The sequence below is a fragment of the Pongo pygmaeus genome, chromosome 1 (assembly GCF_028885625.2).
Source record: "Pongo pygmaeus isolate AG05252 chromosome 1, NHGRI_mPonPyg2-v2.0_pri, whole genome shotgun sequence".
NCBI classification, from domain to species: domain Eukaryota; kingdom Metazoa; phylum Chordata; class Mammalia; order Primates; family Hominidae; genus Pongo; species Pongo pygmaeus.
Window position 1 is genome coordinate 19,414,423 of NC_072373.2, and position 17,498 is coordinate 19,431,920.

Sequence of the window (17,498 nt, forward strand, 5' to 3'; positions counted from 1 at the left end):
GTTCTAACGTTTCTCACTCCTCCTCAGGGGACTGTGGCTGTCAGTGGAGTAACGAGAAAGAGGAACAAAGATGGGAAAAGACCAGCAGCTATTTGTGAGGCTGTGGCCATTCCTGCCTCCACCCCCGAACCACCTGCTGAAGGGAGAGATGTTAAAAAGAACCACGTTTTCTATTCCTCAAAGCCAAACAAACACAGAGAGTTGGCTGAGCCTGTCTAAATCAGTGACTGCCAGGGGAGTAAAATGCTGAACCCACCGAAAGGCCACATCTGTTAAATAAATCCATGGCCTGAGAGTCAAATCAAAACAGATGTGGTCCCACAGCAGGGACCTCCTCCCATGGAGAGACACCTCTACCTCGGTCCTACCCAGGGGCCTTTCTCGTTGAGAGATCTGGCCAGGTTATGAAAACCATTTACTTCCATGGTGACTCCTCTTCAGCAATGCTGGCTGGAGCACAGCCCTCCTCACGTCACTTATCTACACCATCTTGGGGAGCCCAGCCCACCCTCAGCCTAAAGCCATCAGTGAAAGTGCAGACTCAGGGACTGCAGTCAGTTAGACTCAACAGCTGTCATCCCCCAGGTCCTGTCCACAGGCTCAGCATGCTATGTCCTACCCTGCCCACGCTGGAGTCAAGAAAGCAAGTTCTGCTCGTCCTCCAAGGCCCAGCTCAGCCACCCCCTTCTCCAGAGGCTTCCTCCTTCCCCCAGGACAGGCCTGCTACTTATTTGCCTCTTCCCACAATACTTTTTTGAAAATCTCTTCCACAGAGAGCCCCAGGGATCCACCTGCTGGCCTCAAGGACCTGTGAATTCCTAATGTTGTGTGGATTTTCGTATATGAGCATCTGTATGTTTTTATCTAAGGAGAAAACAACGGATAGCTTTATCAGGTTCTTAAAGAGGTCTATGTCCCAAAAACATTTAATATAAATATGAATATGGCTCTACTACAGTATACTGTTTATAGTACAGTGTGTGTTGTGATGAACAGTTCCAAGCCTGTGCTCCTTGCTAACCTAAAAAAACCTTAGATGACATCCCTGGGCTGTGGCCTGTAAGACAGTGCTCACTAAATCATTGCTAGATCAACGCTGGATAAGTAACATCTCCCTCCTTGGAGACGTTAGCATTCAAATTACTCACAGTCCTTCACTCTTGCATTTCCTAGATGAGTTGTGAACATTTATCTTGCCTGCACTTGTATACCATTTATTCATCTCATCATCCCCACAATCTGTTCAGTCCGAATATACTACTGATACTGCTATATTTAAGGTGCATGTTGACCATCTAATCTCAGTTCTCACCTTGATCTCTCTGAAGCATTTGGAAGTGTGGACACCGTGAAATTCCATCTCTTTCCTGAGACAGTCTCCACTCTTACCTTCCACAAAATTATTCACTCTCCACAAATATTTATTAAATACTTCACATGTGCCCGGCAGTGTTCTGGGTCCCTGGGATACATCAGTGAAAAGAAACAGACAGAAAAAAACCACCGCCCTCACAAAATTTCCATTCTAGGGGTGAGGGTGGCGGAGTGAGGGGCTGGGAGGGGTGAGAAGAGGAGGAATCTGACAGAAAATAAACAATAAATGTAATAAATGAATAAAAGTTATGGCATTGTAGAAGGTGTTAAGTGCTATGGGAAAGACAAGTAAGAGGAAATGATAGGTACATAGAGAGCTGGGGAGTTTGCAGTGGTCTTCCTGAGAAGCCTTATTATGAAAATGACATCAGAACAAAGATGTGAATGATTCCTGGGGAATCACCAGAGGTTTGGGGGGAAAAGCAAAGTTGGTTTGCTGACTAAGGCACTGACTGAGGAGCAGCGTAAAAACAGCATGGAACAGCCTATAACAATCTGGAACAGCCTAGAAGAGCCTGGAGCAGCCTAGGAGCGCCTGAAGCAGCCTGGAAGAGCTTATAACAACCTGGAGAAGCCTAGAACAGCCTGGAGCAGCCTAGAACAACCTAGAACAGCCTGGAGCAGTCTGGTACAGCCTAGAAAAGCCTGGAACAGTCTAGAACAACCTGGAACAGCCTAGACTAGCCTGAAGCAGCCTGGAATGGTCTGCAGCAAACTGGAGCAGCCTGGAACAGCCTAGAACAGCCTGCATCAACCTGGAAGCTCATATGACTGGGTGGGTGACAGGGGAGAGAGTGGCAAAAGGTAAGTCCTGAGAGGATGGCCTCACAGGCTTCTGTCAAGACTTTGGCTTTTACCCTGAGTAGACTAAGGAGCTACTGAGGGCTCTGTGAGGAACTGGGCTGTCTAAATGCTGCTTGCTCTGACTTCTGTGTCAAAAACAAATGGTAGGACATGTTGAGGATGAGAGCCAGGACAACCCTCAGGAACCTCTGCAGACGATGGCTATGCAAGGTGGCAGCAGAGGTGAGAAGCATTGGGATTCCAGATACAGCTTGAGGACAGAGCCAACCCCATGTAGTCTTGGATGCCCCTTATCTTTCAGTCCTTTGCTTCCATCTCTCTTCTTTCCTGCTCCCAAGCCTGCTGTCTTCTCTTTCTCACTGCACTCTCTTCCTTGGTAAACTCGCTTACTTAGGTGGCTTACCTATGCTCTCACAGCTAGGCAGGGAAGACTCCCCTTTTCTTCCACTTCTAAGACAACATAGGTTCCATAGGTAGAATGCCATGACCAGTCTTTCTAGCTCTTGAATACAGTTTCAGACCAAGAACCCGGGTAGCTTTGTTCTCAACCCCTGAGCAAGCCAGCTCTGTCCTGTCCTAAAAACAGAACCAACTCTCTGGACTCCAGCTTAGAATAAGGAAGACAATACTTCACAGAGTGCATTCTTATTTACTAACCTATTATTTAGTTAGACTCCAACAACAACCCTGAGATATAGGGAAGGCAGGAAGAATTACATCCTCTCAGGAATTAGTAAACTAATAGATTGAGTGACTCATCCAAGGATGATGTCAGTGAGCAGTGGGGACAGGACTACAGCTCAAATCTGCTGGTTCCCATCAACAATACCTGCTTTCCAGTCCCTAGAATCCCAGACCCTTTTCACAACAAGGAGTCTCATAAAGCAGAAATAAGAGCACCCCAGTTTTCTGTGCATTCTGGCAACGAAGTAATTGTGAAACTGAGACATCTTCTCAGGACTGCTCCACATTGCCCTGGAGCTCAGGCTCAGCTGGAGTCCCCGATAAAGCTCCCAGTGAGGGCGCCCCTTCCTCCTGCAGTTCTGTGAGAAGAGTAAAACCCTGCCAGCCCGGATGTGAGACTATCTTGCCATTGACAGGTCTCCTTCCCCCAGGGTACTCTTCATTTTGCTATTAACTGAGGGAAATGAGATAGCAGCTCAAGTTTTACACCATGAGTTGAGAGTACAGACGTGCCGCTGTGTGGTGGAGCCGGATGCTCTGTGGTCGGTAATGGCCTTCAAACTGAATGGATAATGAAGGCTGACTAAGATGCTAAGCTTAGGCTATAATTAATTTAGAATTTGAAATGGGGAGAAACCTTGGTTGTTTCAAGCTAGTCAAACCAGAGGCTGCCTTAGGGCAGTGATTCCTTCTCACATTCCCATTAAAACCATGTACCTATAAAAAGGTAGCTCCATGTCACCACAGTGGTAACCCTTCTCTGTGACTCATTTCCCATTATGAGCACAATTAGCATGCAGCATGTGTCCTGGGAGATTAATGATCCGCTGGAGGGAAGAAAGAGGAACTTGGGGAATGGATCTGGGTGTAGTCAGAGCTCGCCTCTCCCTAGGAGCTGCCTTGGTGCTGTAAAGGTAAACATCCAGGTGCTGGTTGGACTCCTGGCTGGACTCAGCCTCCATGGCAGGTGGTCCTCTTGGGGTAGGGGTGGGGCTGCCGCTGATGTGCACAGCAGATTGAGGAGAAGCACCTTCCAGGGGCCCATAGTTCTTCTGGAGTGGACAGAAGCACCCAACTCCCAGCCACAGCACCTGGGCTGCTGCCATAACGGTTATGTCTCTGAGACAGAGACCTTCACAGGAAGAATTTCCTCTTTCCCTCAGCCAAGTTGGTACTCTTAGCACTTTCTAGAACTGAAAGAGAGAATTAAGTGAGAAGTTACCCTCTTTTATCCCATGAAAGAATCGAATCAAATATTCTTAACAATTGAGACTGTAAAGTTAAACATATCTCCGAGGTTTGTGGTCTAAAAGATAGGGATGATGTGAAAAGAACTTGAAATAGAACAAAGAAGTAAATAGTTGTGCCGAACCCAATCAAAGAGTGTGGCATCCGAGTTGAAGATCAGTGGAGTGAGATCCTGTATAACATTAAGAGTAGGTGACACAGGCAGGGAGAATACCCTGTTGGGAGAATGTTAGCAGAGTGACTATAAAACTGGATCAGCCTGGCAGTCAAGGTTACCAACAAGAAGCAAGACAACATTCCAGCCAGAAATCCACTGGTCTTAAAACTCCTCAGCTGGGACAGACAACCACAAAAGTTGTGTGAGAAGATAATCCAAAAGTTATTTGAAATGACAACTGTTTCCTTAGTAGGAGAACACCCTTCAAACACCAGATTTGAATTTAGAATACTTCAGAGGAATCAACTCATAGTAACATTATTTCGTGGTTAAGGTGTTGAGATACAATTTTCCATGGTCTCTCATATTTCTGCATGTCTTGTGAGCAGAGGGTGTTTTTCTGAACAGCTTTGGAAGACAGAGATGGTGCCCTTCAAGAACAAAGGGCAGGTTGGTTTGCTCTCTGATATAATAAAGATAACGTCTCCCTCCAATGCAAAGGTCAAGTGGACTTACTGCCTGTTATAAAAGATTCCAGATCTCTAAGCTCGGGGTTCCTCTCCTGTAACCCATTGCATGTAAAGATGTCTCTGGGCTCTTCACATCACCCTGTGAGAACTGGGACTTGGGGAACTGGTGTAAATGCTGATACTCTGTCTACTGCTATTGACGTAACAAAGTTCTTTGTCTCTGATCCAGGATCTCATGTCTTTTGCCAGCTTCGATGAAACTTGTTAGTTGGAAAGCAGAGTGAAATCTCAGGCTCTACAATTCTTGACGTAAGTATTTTATTCATTTTTGGTATCTATGTTCTTGAAGTACTTAAGAGATTTGGGGCTATGCAAGTAATAGACCAACTTTGTGGTTCATATTAAAATTAAGTGATTTAAACTCATGATTTTTAATTTGAAATTATTTAAGTTTATAAACGGTATGGGAACATTTAGAAAGACCTGAATTCATTCTGTTTATAATTGTAATCCATTAAATTTATGAAAATTACCTAAGAAATCTGGAAAGGATTGGTTTAGCCATCAGGTAATTGAAGTACCTAAACAAGGAAATAAAATATATTAAATTTATAAATCTTACTTTAAATGTTTGAATGAGTTAAATAACTCAGTTTGTATTGGGACCAAACTCTTTAAGACTGCCTTAAATCATTTTGTTAAAAATCTTAGATTGATTTCCACTTCTGTGTAGAGAGTTAGAAAGTTTTTCACCTCTACCCTAACAACAAGAATATGACAAATGAAATACAAAATGATAACATTCCTTGAATTCATCAGAGGACTGACATCACAGGGCAACTAAGCAACTAGAATTCCAAAGAAGGACAAACCCCTCCAAAGACAGGAAGCATGAGGGCAGGCTCATCAGTGTCAGAGCAGGCGAGACCAGCACAGACACCTTACAAGCAGGTAAGGCAAAGTCAGCTAAAATGCCAGTTGGTTGGAAGAGGCCAGAAACAGTGGAAGCCAGAAGGCAATGGAAGGCTTTTAAAGTCCTGATAGACATTTTCTGTTAGTAGAGATTTCCACACCTAACAAATATACATTTTTAAATGGAGGTGAAATAAAGACTTTTTTCAGGCAAATAAATGCTGAGAGAACTCATTGTTAGCAGCCCTCATCTGTAAGAAATATTAAAGGAAGTATTTCAGACAGAAGGAGTATGATGCCAGTCAGAAACTTAGATCTATAAAAGAAATGAATTTCAGAAATGGTGACTATAAAAGTCATTTTTGCCTATTATTAATTGCCTTAAAAAATACTTGACTATTTGCAGGGATTGATAAACTTTCTATAGAGGACCACATAGTAGATATCTTAGGCTTTGTGGGCCCGTGGTCTCTATTGCAACCATTCAACTCTGCCATTGTAGCCTGAAGGCAGCCATGCAAACAAATGGCTATATTCCAATAAAACTTTATTTACAATAACCAGTGGCAGGCTGGAATTGGCACAATCACAAATCAGTGTGCCTATCACTGGCCTAAAGCAAAAATGCTCACAAAGTACTCTACTCTAGGGTTTCTGACAACAATAATAAAACATATAGGAGTATGCTTTGTAAAGTTCTTGCACTTTAAATGAAATGGCATAATATTTGAAGTTAGACTGTGATAAATCAAATATGTACACAGTAAACTCTAAAGCAACTAAAAATAAAAAGAATAGTATAACTAATAAACTGAGTATAGAGCTAAAATGAAAACATAGAATGCTCAATCTGAAAAGCAGGTAAAAAAAGAAGAAAAAGGCAATGAGAAACATGTGAGTCTAATAGAAAACAACCAGCAAAATGGTAGATTTAAATCTATAATTAGAAATATTTGTACTGATACAAACCATATCAATACATATATCACATGTAAATGGTCTAAACACCCAAATTAAAAGGCAGAGATTGTCATATTGAATTTTTTTAAAAAACTGTATGCTGTTTACAAGAAATATACTTTTAATATAAAGAAAAAATTTAAAAGTAAAAACATGGAAAACGATATATTATGAAATCACCAATCAAAAGAATGTTGGAGTAACATTGTTAGTATCAGACAAAGTAGACTCTGGAACAAAGAATTAATACCAGGGATCAAAAGTAACATTACATGATGATAAAGGTGTCAATTCACTGAGGAAGGAAAGCTTTTAGATTCTCTGGGTCCCGTTCAAAACTGAAATCCAGTAAATGAGTTGGAATAATATTTCTAAGTGTGGTATATGCTATCTTCAAAATCTGAAGTGTTCTAAAAAGTGTTATGCCTTTGTCTTACAACTTGGAGGGGCTATCCTGAAATGCCCCTAATCATTGGACCTCTAAAAACTTTGCCAAAGTAGCAGGTCCCTGAAGATTTTAGAGTGTATCCCCTATGTTCTGATGCATATAAATCCTACCAGGGTATTCAGAATACTTACCGTTTCCTGTTAACTGGGTTTGCTTACCATGATGTCCTCAATATGGTGGACTAACAGAATGTTCTGCAGAATATCTAGACAACCAAAGTCCTTTGAATTGTATTTTGACAAACAATAGGAAATTCACAGAGCTCTAGGCCAATGCTGTGAATGTATTTTGTTTTCTATTACTAGTAAAGGCAAGTTGCTTCTGATCCTCTCTCCTAATAGAAATTTAAGAAAATGCATCTGCCATGGCCAGGTGTGGTGGCTCATGCCTGTAATCCCAGCACTTTGGGAGGCCAAGGTGGGCAGATCATCTGATGTCAGGAGTTCGAGACCAATCTGGCCAATGTGTTGAAACCTCGTCTCTACTAAAAATACAAAAAATTAGCCAGGCATGGTGGCACATGCCTGTAATCCCAGCTACTCTGGTGGCTGAGGCATGAGAATTGCTTGAACCCAGGAGGCGGAGGTTGCAGTGAGCCAAGATCATGCTAGTGTACTCTCCAGCCTGAGATACAGAGCAAGACTCTTGTCTCAAGGAGAGAGAGAGAGAGAGAGAGAGAATGCTTCTGGCAGATTATTATACTTGGTGATAGATGTTGTGTTGATCTATTCCAGCACTCGTAACTGTGGCTACCACTTGGTTAATTTGTCAGTAGTCCATCTTCATCTGCAATGCGCCATCTCATTTTTGTGTGGTGGGACTAGTAAATTATTTAGGGATTTGATGGGGACCATTATAAAGTCTGCCTTCCTTGAGCCTTGGAGGGTGGCATTCTAATCCAGAAAGAGGCAGTATTTCTGATTTTCTATCTTAGCTGGGGTGAGGAATTTTTGAGAACTTCCACTAGGCATTTCGTAGCATCATGGCTCTTATTTTATAACAGGTTCTCCCATTGTTAAGTATGTCTATTTTGATTATGAACTCAGAGACCAGGAAAATGAACAGCAGCTAGGGCATAGATCCATTGGCCTCACTATGAGACAGATTTGAAGCCAGGACTTTCCTCACATCAACAGAGGGTGTTATGATGGCAGTGGTCCCATCGTATCAGCTTTAGCTCAGATCTTGTGTCCACAGCTCTTCAAATATCTGAGTCCTCAGGAGAAATGCCCATAGATCTTTTTGGTAATAGATAGGGGGTATCACTACTGTGTATGCTTAATGTGGCAATACAAGGTCATTTCTCAGGGGTACCCAGCCTCCCTTTCAATACAGGCTCTGAGTCTGATAAGTGGCTCAGGTCTGGAAACTGGGCAAAGTATCAAGATTTTTCATTGCAGCAGCTGACATCAGCCTTCTGCTCATCAGCTTTTGATCTTTAGTTACATAGTTCAAACAATATGTTCCAGTCTCACTGCTAGGAACACCACAGTCTATTAGTTACTACTCCCTGATTCCTGCAGATAAGAACCCAGATTGTCCTTCTAACTTTGCTGCTGTTACAATCATTTGTCTACTTTGCCTTTGATGGGTGAGTGCTGCCAACTGTGCTGTGCCCTTCTTGACACCCATCATACCCAATGACACTAAGAGGGAGCCCAGACCTATAGCAGCCTAGAAAGGTCAATCAGTGGAAGTTTCTCAACAATGTTGATTTGCCACCTAACCGACATATTCCTTATATTGCTAATGGAGAGCAAACCCTCTGGGCTCTCCCAGAGCCTGGTTAATTGGTAGATTCTCTGGTCTTACATAATAAATCTATTTTTGTATGCCTACCTCGCTAGACATTCTGCCCTTTCTGCTGCCAAGGCAGTTCTGGCATTAACAAGAGGTCATTATTGCTTCCAAGCTGTAAGGCACTATCTTGGCAGTGCATCAGGACTGGCTTTAGGTATTCTTGCCAGGACACTACATCCTGAGCCACAGGAGACAGCCCTCATATCCATAAACTCTCCTTCAGTCCAACATTCTCAAAATTCAGCCCCAAACATGTCTTCCTGGGTCATGTTGGTACACATTAGCTAGATGTTACATCCCTTTCTGAAACAATGGCAGTACTTCTCTCATCTAACATTCCAAGGTATATACCAATTATTGGCCTAAACAGGGATTGGCAAACTATGGCCCATGTGTCAAATATTGTGTGTTTTTGTAAATAAAGTTTTACTGAAATACCCATTCGTTTACATATTGTCTATGCTGCCTTTGTGATACAATGGAAGAGTTGAATCATTATGGCAAATACTGTACAAACCACAAAGCCTAAATTTTTTGCTGTCTCTTTACAAAATAAGTCTGCTGACCCCTGGTCTAGAAGCTGTGAGGGCTGGTGGAGGAAATCTTGAGAAGGGCACTCATCATCTCAGAAAGCCTCTGCCTCAAGTGAGGGCTATGTATGGTCTTGGGGTAAGGGAAGGCTTTTTCTCTCTGCAAGGGAAGTGGGCCACTTCTGCAAGCCGAGAAAGTTCCAGGGAATCTGAGGATTGAAGGTTCTCAAGCACATCTACCTGGAAGTCCTCATTTCAGGTCCTCAGGTCTCTTCCTCCTTATCAGCCCCTTGGCTTTGACACAGAACATTTGCTGGAGCCATAAATTCAGACTTTGCTATTCTTTTATCAGATCATAAGCTTAGTTTTCAGCAGGTTGTGCCATCCAGTTACAGAGACTGGTTAATTGGTAGATTCTCTGGTCTTACATAATAAATCTATTTTTGTATGCCTACCTTGCTAGACGTTCTACCCTTTTTGCTGCCAAGGCAGTTCTGGCATTAACAGGAGGTCATTATTGTTTGCAAGCTGTAAGGCGCTATCTTGGCAGTGCATCAGGACTGGCTTTAGGTGTTACCTGCTGTCATAGAGATTTTCTGGCTTCTAATTCTGTGCTTGTTTTGATTGTTAGCTGACTCAGGCTGGGCTATTTTCTCCCTTCAGGGCATTGATGCACCTAACAATCATCTCCACTGCACTTGTATGTGCTGTCACCACCATAGCTCTCAAATGCTAGTGATATTATTGCACAAGCTGGTGCATCCTCTAGCACCTGCACTTCTTCCTGTATCAACCAGGCTCCAGCCCAGCCAGGAGTTTTAAACCACATTAGTTATTTTTACAGAGAAAATTTAGTAACAAGAATTGAGGAACCAGACAGGTCTAAATGGGCACATTGAGATAGGGTGAACAACCATCCCAGTTTGCCCAGGACTGTTCTAGTTTTAGCACTTAAAGCACTGTGCTCTGGGAAAAACTTTAGTCTCAGGCAGACCAGGACTGCTGGCCACCCTCACTGAGGTATCACAGAGATGGTAATGGCAGGAAGCAGCTCTCATCCCAGTACTGGGGGGGCACACAGGAAAGAGTTTTGTCTAAGTAGAGGGCACCAGCTAACTGGTGCTTGTATCCCTGAGGTGTGCCATGAAGCCGGTTTGGGCAAAGCCATTAACTGGAACCAATTGTTGCTATTGAAACCAAGTGTTGTGAGTGCAAAGGTGATGCATCATTGCTGGGATGAGCCTGACACCAGAGGAAGGGAGGAGGCGAGAAGGAGCATGTCCCTTATTTCTTGTCTAGCCTCCAGTTTTCCTCCAGCTTCCCATTGCCCCCCACCCCAGAGCCTAACTGGGAGCCACTGGCAGGGCAGAAATGTGGTAGGTGGGAATTCCTAGCCGCAGCATCAGAGAGCAGTGTACCAAAGACCTGCGTCCACCCTGGCATGCCGGCTGCTTACTGGGTGGAGCTGCAGTAGCTTATTCACCAAGTGAAGACATTCTTAACAATTACAAGGCATGCCAAGGGGTCATCACCACCCACTTACCACCGAAAACCGGGGCCTTGTTGCCCTCTGAGCAGCAAAGGATCCAAGAGCAGAATCCCACAAAACTCTGCTACCAAGACCGCTTCAAACACCAGCTGTCTTAGTTTGGGGAGCCCCCAAAGCAGATCCCAAGGCAAAGATTTGAGCACAGTGATTTATTTGGGAGGTGGATTGGGCAACTAAAGATATGTTATTGAGCCAGCTAGCACCACAGGAGACTGTAGGGTTCATCTGGGCTGGGTCCAAGTGGGCTGCTTTAGAATCCAGATGACAGAGCTGGGGGAAAGAAGCACATTCCCCATTTCTTCAAGAAACTCAGCCTACCTGCAGGAATGCAGGGAGCACCTCAGAGGCTTTAGACCGTGGGGAGGAACCCCACGCAGGCTGCACCTAAGGCAGGGGCACGCAGTTCACATCTGCCACAGCTGTGATGAGGGGCCTCCACTGGATATCTGGATATCTGGCCATGGCACACAGCGGCCACCACCAAAAGGGCCGGAGGCGGGAGACATGAGATCTGAAGTCAGCTTGAGTAAGGAGCCTGAGATGCTGAAGAAATTGGGAGAATGTGGCGGGTAGTGGGCAGTGCCTTAGTTTGAGTTACCCCCAGAAGCAATCCCTGGGAAAGGACTCAAGCACATGTTGCTTCTTCGGGAGGTGAAGGAAAACATCATTAGGGGAGTAGTGAAATGAGACAGGAGAGGGGATGCGGCCGGTACAGGGTGTGTTATCACAGCAGCCATGGCTGTGGGTAATAGCAGCCTAATGCCACAGGGAGCTGGGAGCCAGCAGAACACACACACCTTGTGGGTGGGAGAGGATTCAGTATTTCCATGCAGGATTCAAAGACTGTTTCTGTCATTAATTTTCCTCCTGGACTTCCTTGCCTGGAGGCAGAATGACCTTCTATGGCTACAGAGAAAGGCTTTAGGCAAAGAGATGCAGCTCTGGGTCCCAGAGTCCGCTGGAGCACACTGAAACTGGAGCACACTGAAGTGGAAGATGGGGCTGCAGACAGAGACTGGGCAGCCTCTGCTCCAGGGAGGCCGGAGAGCCAGAGAGCAGATTCCATAAGAAGAATAACTCCCATTCCTCATGCATGAGACCCTCTGCTAAATGCTTCCTGTGCACCACCTCCAGAAATCCTCCCAAGCCAGGACACCAGCAGTATCACAGGTGGAATATCCCTTATCTGACATGGTTGGGTCCACAAGTGTTTTGGATTTTTTCAGGTTTTGGAATATTTGCATATGTATAATGAGATATCTTGGGGATGGGACTGAAGTCCAAACATGAAATTCATTTATGTTTCAGATATACCTTATATGCAGCACATAGCCCAAAAGTGATTTTATGTGATATTTTAAATACTTTACTGCATGAAACAAAGTTGTGACTGTAACCTGTCACATGAAGCCAGGTTGGAATTTTCCACTGGTGGTGTCATGTTGATGCTCAAAAAGTTTTGGATTTTGGAGCATTTTCAATTTCAGATTTCTAGAGTAGAGATGCTCAACTGTATTATTATTTTCATTTTACAGATAAGAAAACGGAGGCTCCCAGAGATTTGACAACGTGCCCACAGCAATGACCAAATCAGACTTGGTGCTAGGTCTGCACCTCCCCAAAGCCAGCATGTTTGTGCGCTCTGCTGCCACTGCCACCCGCTGGCCCAGCACATGATGTGAACCGTCACGCAGACCTGGAGTTCTGTCTCCTGGGTGGGCTGCTTGCCAACACCGGGGTGGCTGGCCCCTGCCTATGTCAGGTGTTGCAGTGTTGACTCTCTTCGTGTGCTGTTGGGCAGGTGGAGCTGGTTGTGCTAAGCCCGAGAAAACATCCAATGTGCCAAACTTTCCTTCTGCTGGTTATTTAGTAAGCCCAGGAAAAGAACAAATCCTGCCCCAAACAGATGATCTTCTTGAGGAGAGTGGTTACGGCGATGATGCCAGCATGCAGTGGGGAGATTGGACTTTTCGAGATTCTTCCAGCCCTTTGCTTCCCACATTTCATAACGCTTGATGGTGACAGCTCTGCTGTTTGGGAAAAAGATAATACTTATGTCGCTTTTAGAGACACTTTACTGAGTCCCTCTCGCAATGCCTATTAAGTAGAGAAAATAGCAAAATTAACCCGATTTGCTCATCACTCAGTTTTGGCCGTTATCAACTAATGGCCACTCTAGTTTCTACTGGGGTCCCATATACTCTGCCTGTTCCCTGATTATTTAGGTGCTGATCTCAACATTGTATCCTTTTGATGCATTCCAAAGCAAAAATATTGATTCCTAAGCTATCCTTGTGAATTTTCTGATTCAGGAGGTCAGGAATGGGGCCTGAGAATCTACACATATTTTCGATTCTCCAGGTCTGGGAAGCTACAGTGTAAAGGAATGAGCATGGACTTTACAGTAAAAAAGTCTGAGTTTGAGTCTTGGCTTTGCCCAAGCCTTATAACTTTGGACGAAAACTTCAAGTTTTTGGACCTTGACCTCTTTGTCTTCGAGGATCACCTACTCTGTGAACTTGTGGTCCACTAAGACCCTCCAACATTTTTCACATTAAATACATGCTATCAATCTTGTATCTCTCAGCCTTCCCCTGCCTTGGTGTTAGGCTGGGGATGGCGGCAGCAGGATTACATGTGAGTTATCCTCCTTTGTGGTGTTTGCATCCACAAGATCTCTCCAAGCTGTGTTCCCTGTCTCCCATGTGGTGTGTCCCAACACTGTGCCCCCTTTAGTCCCATTCAAGCCTCCCTCATGCTATTTGCTCAAACCCACTGTGCCCAGCTCCCTGGGAAACTGATGGGCAGAACCTATCCCTGAACAGTATTCTTCAATCACAAAATTCTTGCACCTAGAGTAAAACTGACATTTGATTCAGGTCAATGATCGTTTTTCCCAACCAAAACCAAATCCTAATTTCTGTGGTTGGCATGCATGCAGTCATTTGGTGCTTATGAAAAAGAAAGCAGGCTTCACTGAGTTGCAAAAACAAGAACTTTGCTGGCTTTTGGTGTGCTCAGCATTTTTCTGAATGAAGACGGCAACTCACAGTGAATACAGCTTTTTTTTTTTTTTGGTTATTTAATTAAATGGAGTTCAGAGGGAAGGAACATAAATAAACAAGACAAGCAAATTGGGACGCACATTTGAACTAGAATGAGAAAAGAGCGGTTTCCTGAGGCGGAACACCTTCACAATGGAGTACAGCTTTATTTAGTACAACACTGCCCCTGCAAATTGTGTCCTCAGTTGTTTTGGGGAGTTGAATGTAACTTGTGCTTTCACAGCGACAACTAATAGCAACGAAAGGCCCTAGGAAACGCACGGCTGCAAGAGACTGACTTACAGTGGGAATTTGGGAAGCCATGTGTTAGAACAAAAAGGAACTGCAACCACCTCATTGTATGCCTGAGAAACAGAAGCTGAGATCTCATTATTTGCTCAAAGCTGCACAGCCAGTTGGCAGAAGAGCACAAACCAGCACCCTGGGTTCCTGACCAGTGCTCTTTCCATGGAGAGGTTTAGGTGGTGGTTAGAAGCACAGACACCAGGACAGACTGCCTGGGTTCAGACCTCAGCTCTGTCCCTTCCTGGCTGGAAGATCTTGTGCAAGAGTTAAATCCCATAGGGGCCGTATCAGCCAGAGTTTCAGTAGGAAACAGATGGAACACCAAATTAGGGTCATTGGAGGGGGTATTTATAAACGATCATTTTAAAGATGTGGTTGGAGCATGGGGAAAACACAGGCGCCAGTACAGGGACACAGGGCGAGCAGTGTTAGTGCTGTCCCCAGCACTGGGCCAGAAGGAACAAAGGGAGAGAGAGGCTGCAGAGCCTTGTTCTGAAAGCAGCCATGTCCTCAGGTGGGGGAACCCAGACAGTTACCGTCATCTTGTAGGGAGGAAACCAGGGTAACGGGTACACGTCCTCACTCTCCCTTCTCTCCCTCCATTCTCCTGATGAGGCTCCTCACTGGCTAAACCCAACCAAAAGTACAGAACACAGAAGCTTGTCTGTGTGGTCTAGCTAGACCTGGCTCCTGGGGTGGAGAGCATGCCAGAGGAGGGGGGGCAAATGGATCTGTGGGAGCAAATATAACTAGCTGGCACAGGGCCTCAATTTCCTCATCTTAAAATGGAATCGTAATGGAACCCACTCATAGTTTGTTGTGAAGATTGATAACTGAATAGATGAATAGCTGCAAAGTGCTTAGAATAGTGCTATATATTATAATATATATAGTGTTTATCATACATATACACATTATTATAGTGCTTACTACATAACTACCATAGTGCTTATCATAGATATGCAATATATAGTAAGCATATACACAGTATGCAGATATATAAAAGAGTATAGTAATCATATAGCAAGCACTATATTACTACATACATAATAGACACAGCAAGCATATACATATATAATAGTTTAATGTATTATGATATTGTAAACTTTCCCCATTTGCCTTTTTTGGCACTTGCACTACATATGGAAGACCCCTCTATGGTCTGAGTTGAGCATCTGGTAAACTCTATTACCCCGTCACTAATATTTATGAACTCAGTTTACCTTATTATGCATTTTGAGTAGGAAAGTAAATATTTGTCTGCCCCTGAGCTAAAAATGATTAAACAACTTGGGGCCGGGCACCATGGCTCATGCCTGTAATCCCAGCACTTTGGGAGATGGAGGCAGGCGGATCTCTTGAGGTCAGGAGTTCAAGATCAGCCTGACCAACATGGCGAAACCCTGTCTCTACTGAAAATACAAAAAAAATTAGCCAGCGTGGTGGTGCACACCTGTAATCCTAGCTACTTAGGAGGCTGAGGCATGAGAATCATTTGAAGCCGGAAGGCAGAGGTTGCAGTGAGCCAAGATCACAACACTGCACTCCAGCCTGAGCGACAGAGCAAGACTCTATCACATACACACACACACACACACACACACACACAAAGTGATTTTTTTCCTGTTGATAACACGACAACAGCACACCTGTGTTCTCCTTGTGCAAGCCTCAGAATGATCATCATGATAACGTTCTAGCTCATACAACAAACTTCAGGACTGAAAGCTTTTGGTTCAATATTTTGGCATGGTGCTGAACGATTCCTGCAGTTATTGAAGAGGTCCATGCCTGCCATTCTTTTCTTTAGCTCTATTAATTTACATATATGTCAAACCATGTAAATAGATTAAATAACTTCATTTGATGTATCCAACTGACCTTTATTTCAGGATTGTTATGAATTTTTACTTCATTTATGAAATATACAACAAATCATTTTTAAAAGTAATATATATACACACATACACATATATAGGAAGCACTATACATATTAAAGTCAGCTATTGTTATCAGCTAAGAGGACGTGATGAGTATTCCAGCCGGAGGAGACACAGAGAAGGGCTTCATGACCCAAGTGCTGGCAACGATTCCTGAAGGAGACGTCGTTCCTTCCCCCACAGCTCACTCCTGTCTTCTCGGGAAGTTCCAATATCTATGCCAAAGGTACACAAAGACCAAAGAGGAGGCTGAGCACATCGCTAAGCCTAAAGCTGGGAACAAGCTTCCTTCCACCCTTTGCTTCAGCATGGGCTCATTGGGCTGGGAGGGGAGGACAGACACGCCCCAGGCTCTGCTCATCAGCAGCTCAAGGACAAGGCCTTTCACCTGTGAGGACAACCTGGCTTCCCCCTAGAAGAGAGGCTGATCCCCTTGTCTGGGAAGTTTTAAGACAGAGATGATGCCATGCCTCTGTGAGATGTTCTGAGGCTCTGGAGAGAAAGAAACGTGCCACCTGTCCACCTAAGAATGAAGACAGGCTCGTCACGCCTGGGGCCTCTGCACCTCTTGACTGCATGGGTGGCAGGAGAAGACTGCAGAAACCAGGGGTGACCCGATGGGATGGAGGCTGCCTCAGCTCTGAGGTGAGGCAGGCTGTTGGCCTTTCCTATTCCTAGTACCAGGTGGGGAGAGCATGAATGCGGAGAGACCATCTGCCAATTACACATCACCTGAGCCCACGGCAGACCCGCTGTGCCTCCACTGGCTGGGGAGTAAGAGTCAGATCAGGCAATCTTCAGTCCCTTCCCTTCCCAGCCCTGGCATCGCAGGAGACATCTCCTTTGCTGGCTTAAACAGGCAGTGGTTCTTAGGATCTAGAGAAATGGGAAAATAACATGTTGGAAGTGACAGTTCCAAGGAGTTGGAGCTGTGCAGTGTGGGAGGCCCTGGGGAGGAGGAGGACCTTGGAGAGCCCCCATCGGCCCACCACTCTCCACCCCACCTCTGCCTGCTTAGGCCTCCCATGTGGGGCCACCCCAGGGCCCTGGGTGGAGCCCCCGGTGCTGTACACCTATTCATCTGTTCACACTGCAGTCAGTAGTCAATGCACAGCTGCCACACAGAGCATTAGAGGAAAGTAAGCTTTTCTTCTCCCCATAGCCAAAGGCAGCTGCTCATGGTCCCAGACAGGAAAAAGAGCAGACACAAAACTGTATGTTCGCATCATTCAAATGTTGCAAAAAATAAAAGGTATACGCGCCTGTCTGTTT

At 44.7% G+C, this 17,498-nt stretch overlaps 1 long non-coding RNA gene across 2 annotated transcripts; it reads left to right on the forward strand.

The window, feature by feature from the left end:
• Positions 1-2,188: 2,188 nt before the first annotated feature.
• On the forward strand, positions 2,189-14,834 carry LOC129016134 (uncharacterized). Of its 2 annotated transcripts, XR_008494734.2 has the most exons (4): positions 2,189-3,776; positions 4,967-5,046; positions 11,828-12,106; positions 12,472-13,590. It is a non-coding gene; the product is annotated as an uncharacterized LOC129016134 (long non-coding RNA). The 2 variants fall into 2 exon arrangements; XR_008494733.2 differs by lacking the exon at positions 11,828-12,106 and having other exon boundaries at positions 12,472-14,834.
• The last annotated feature ends 2,664 nt before the right edge of the window (positions 14,835-17,498 follow it).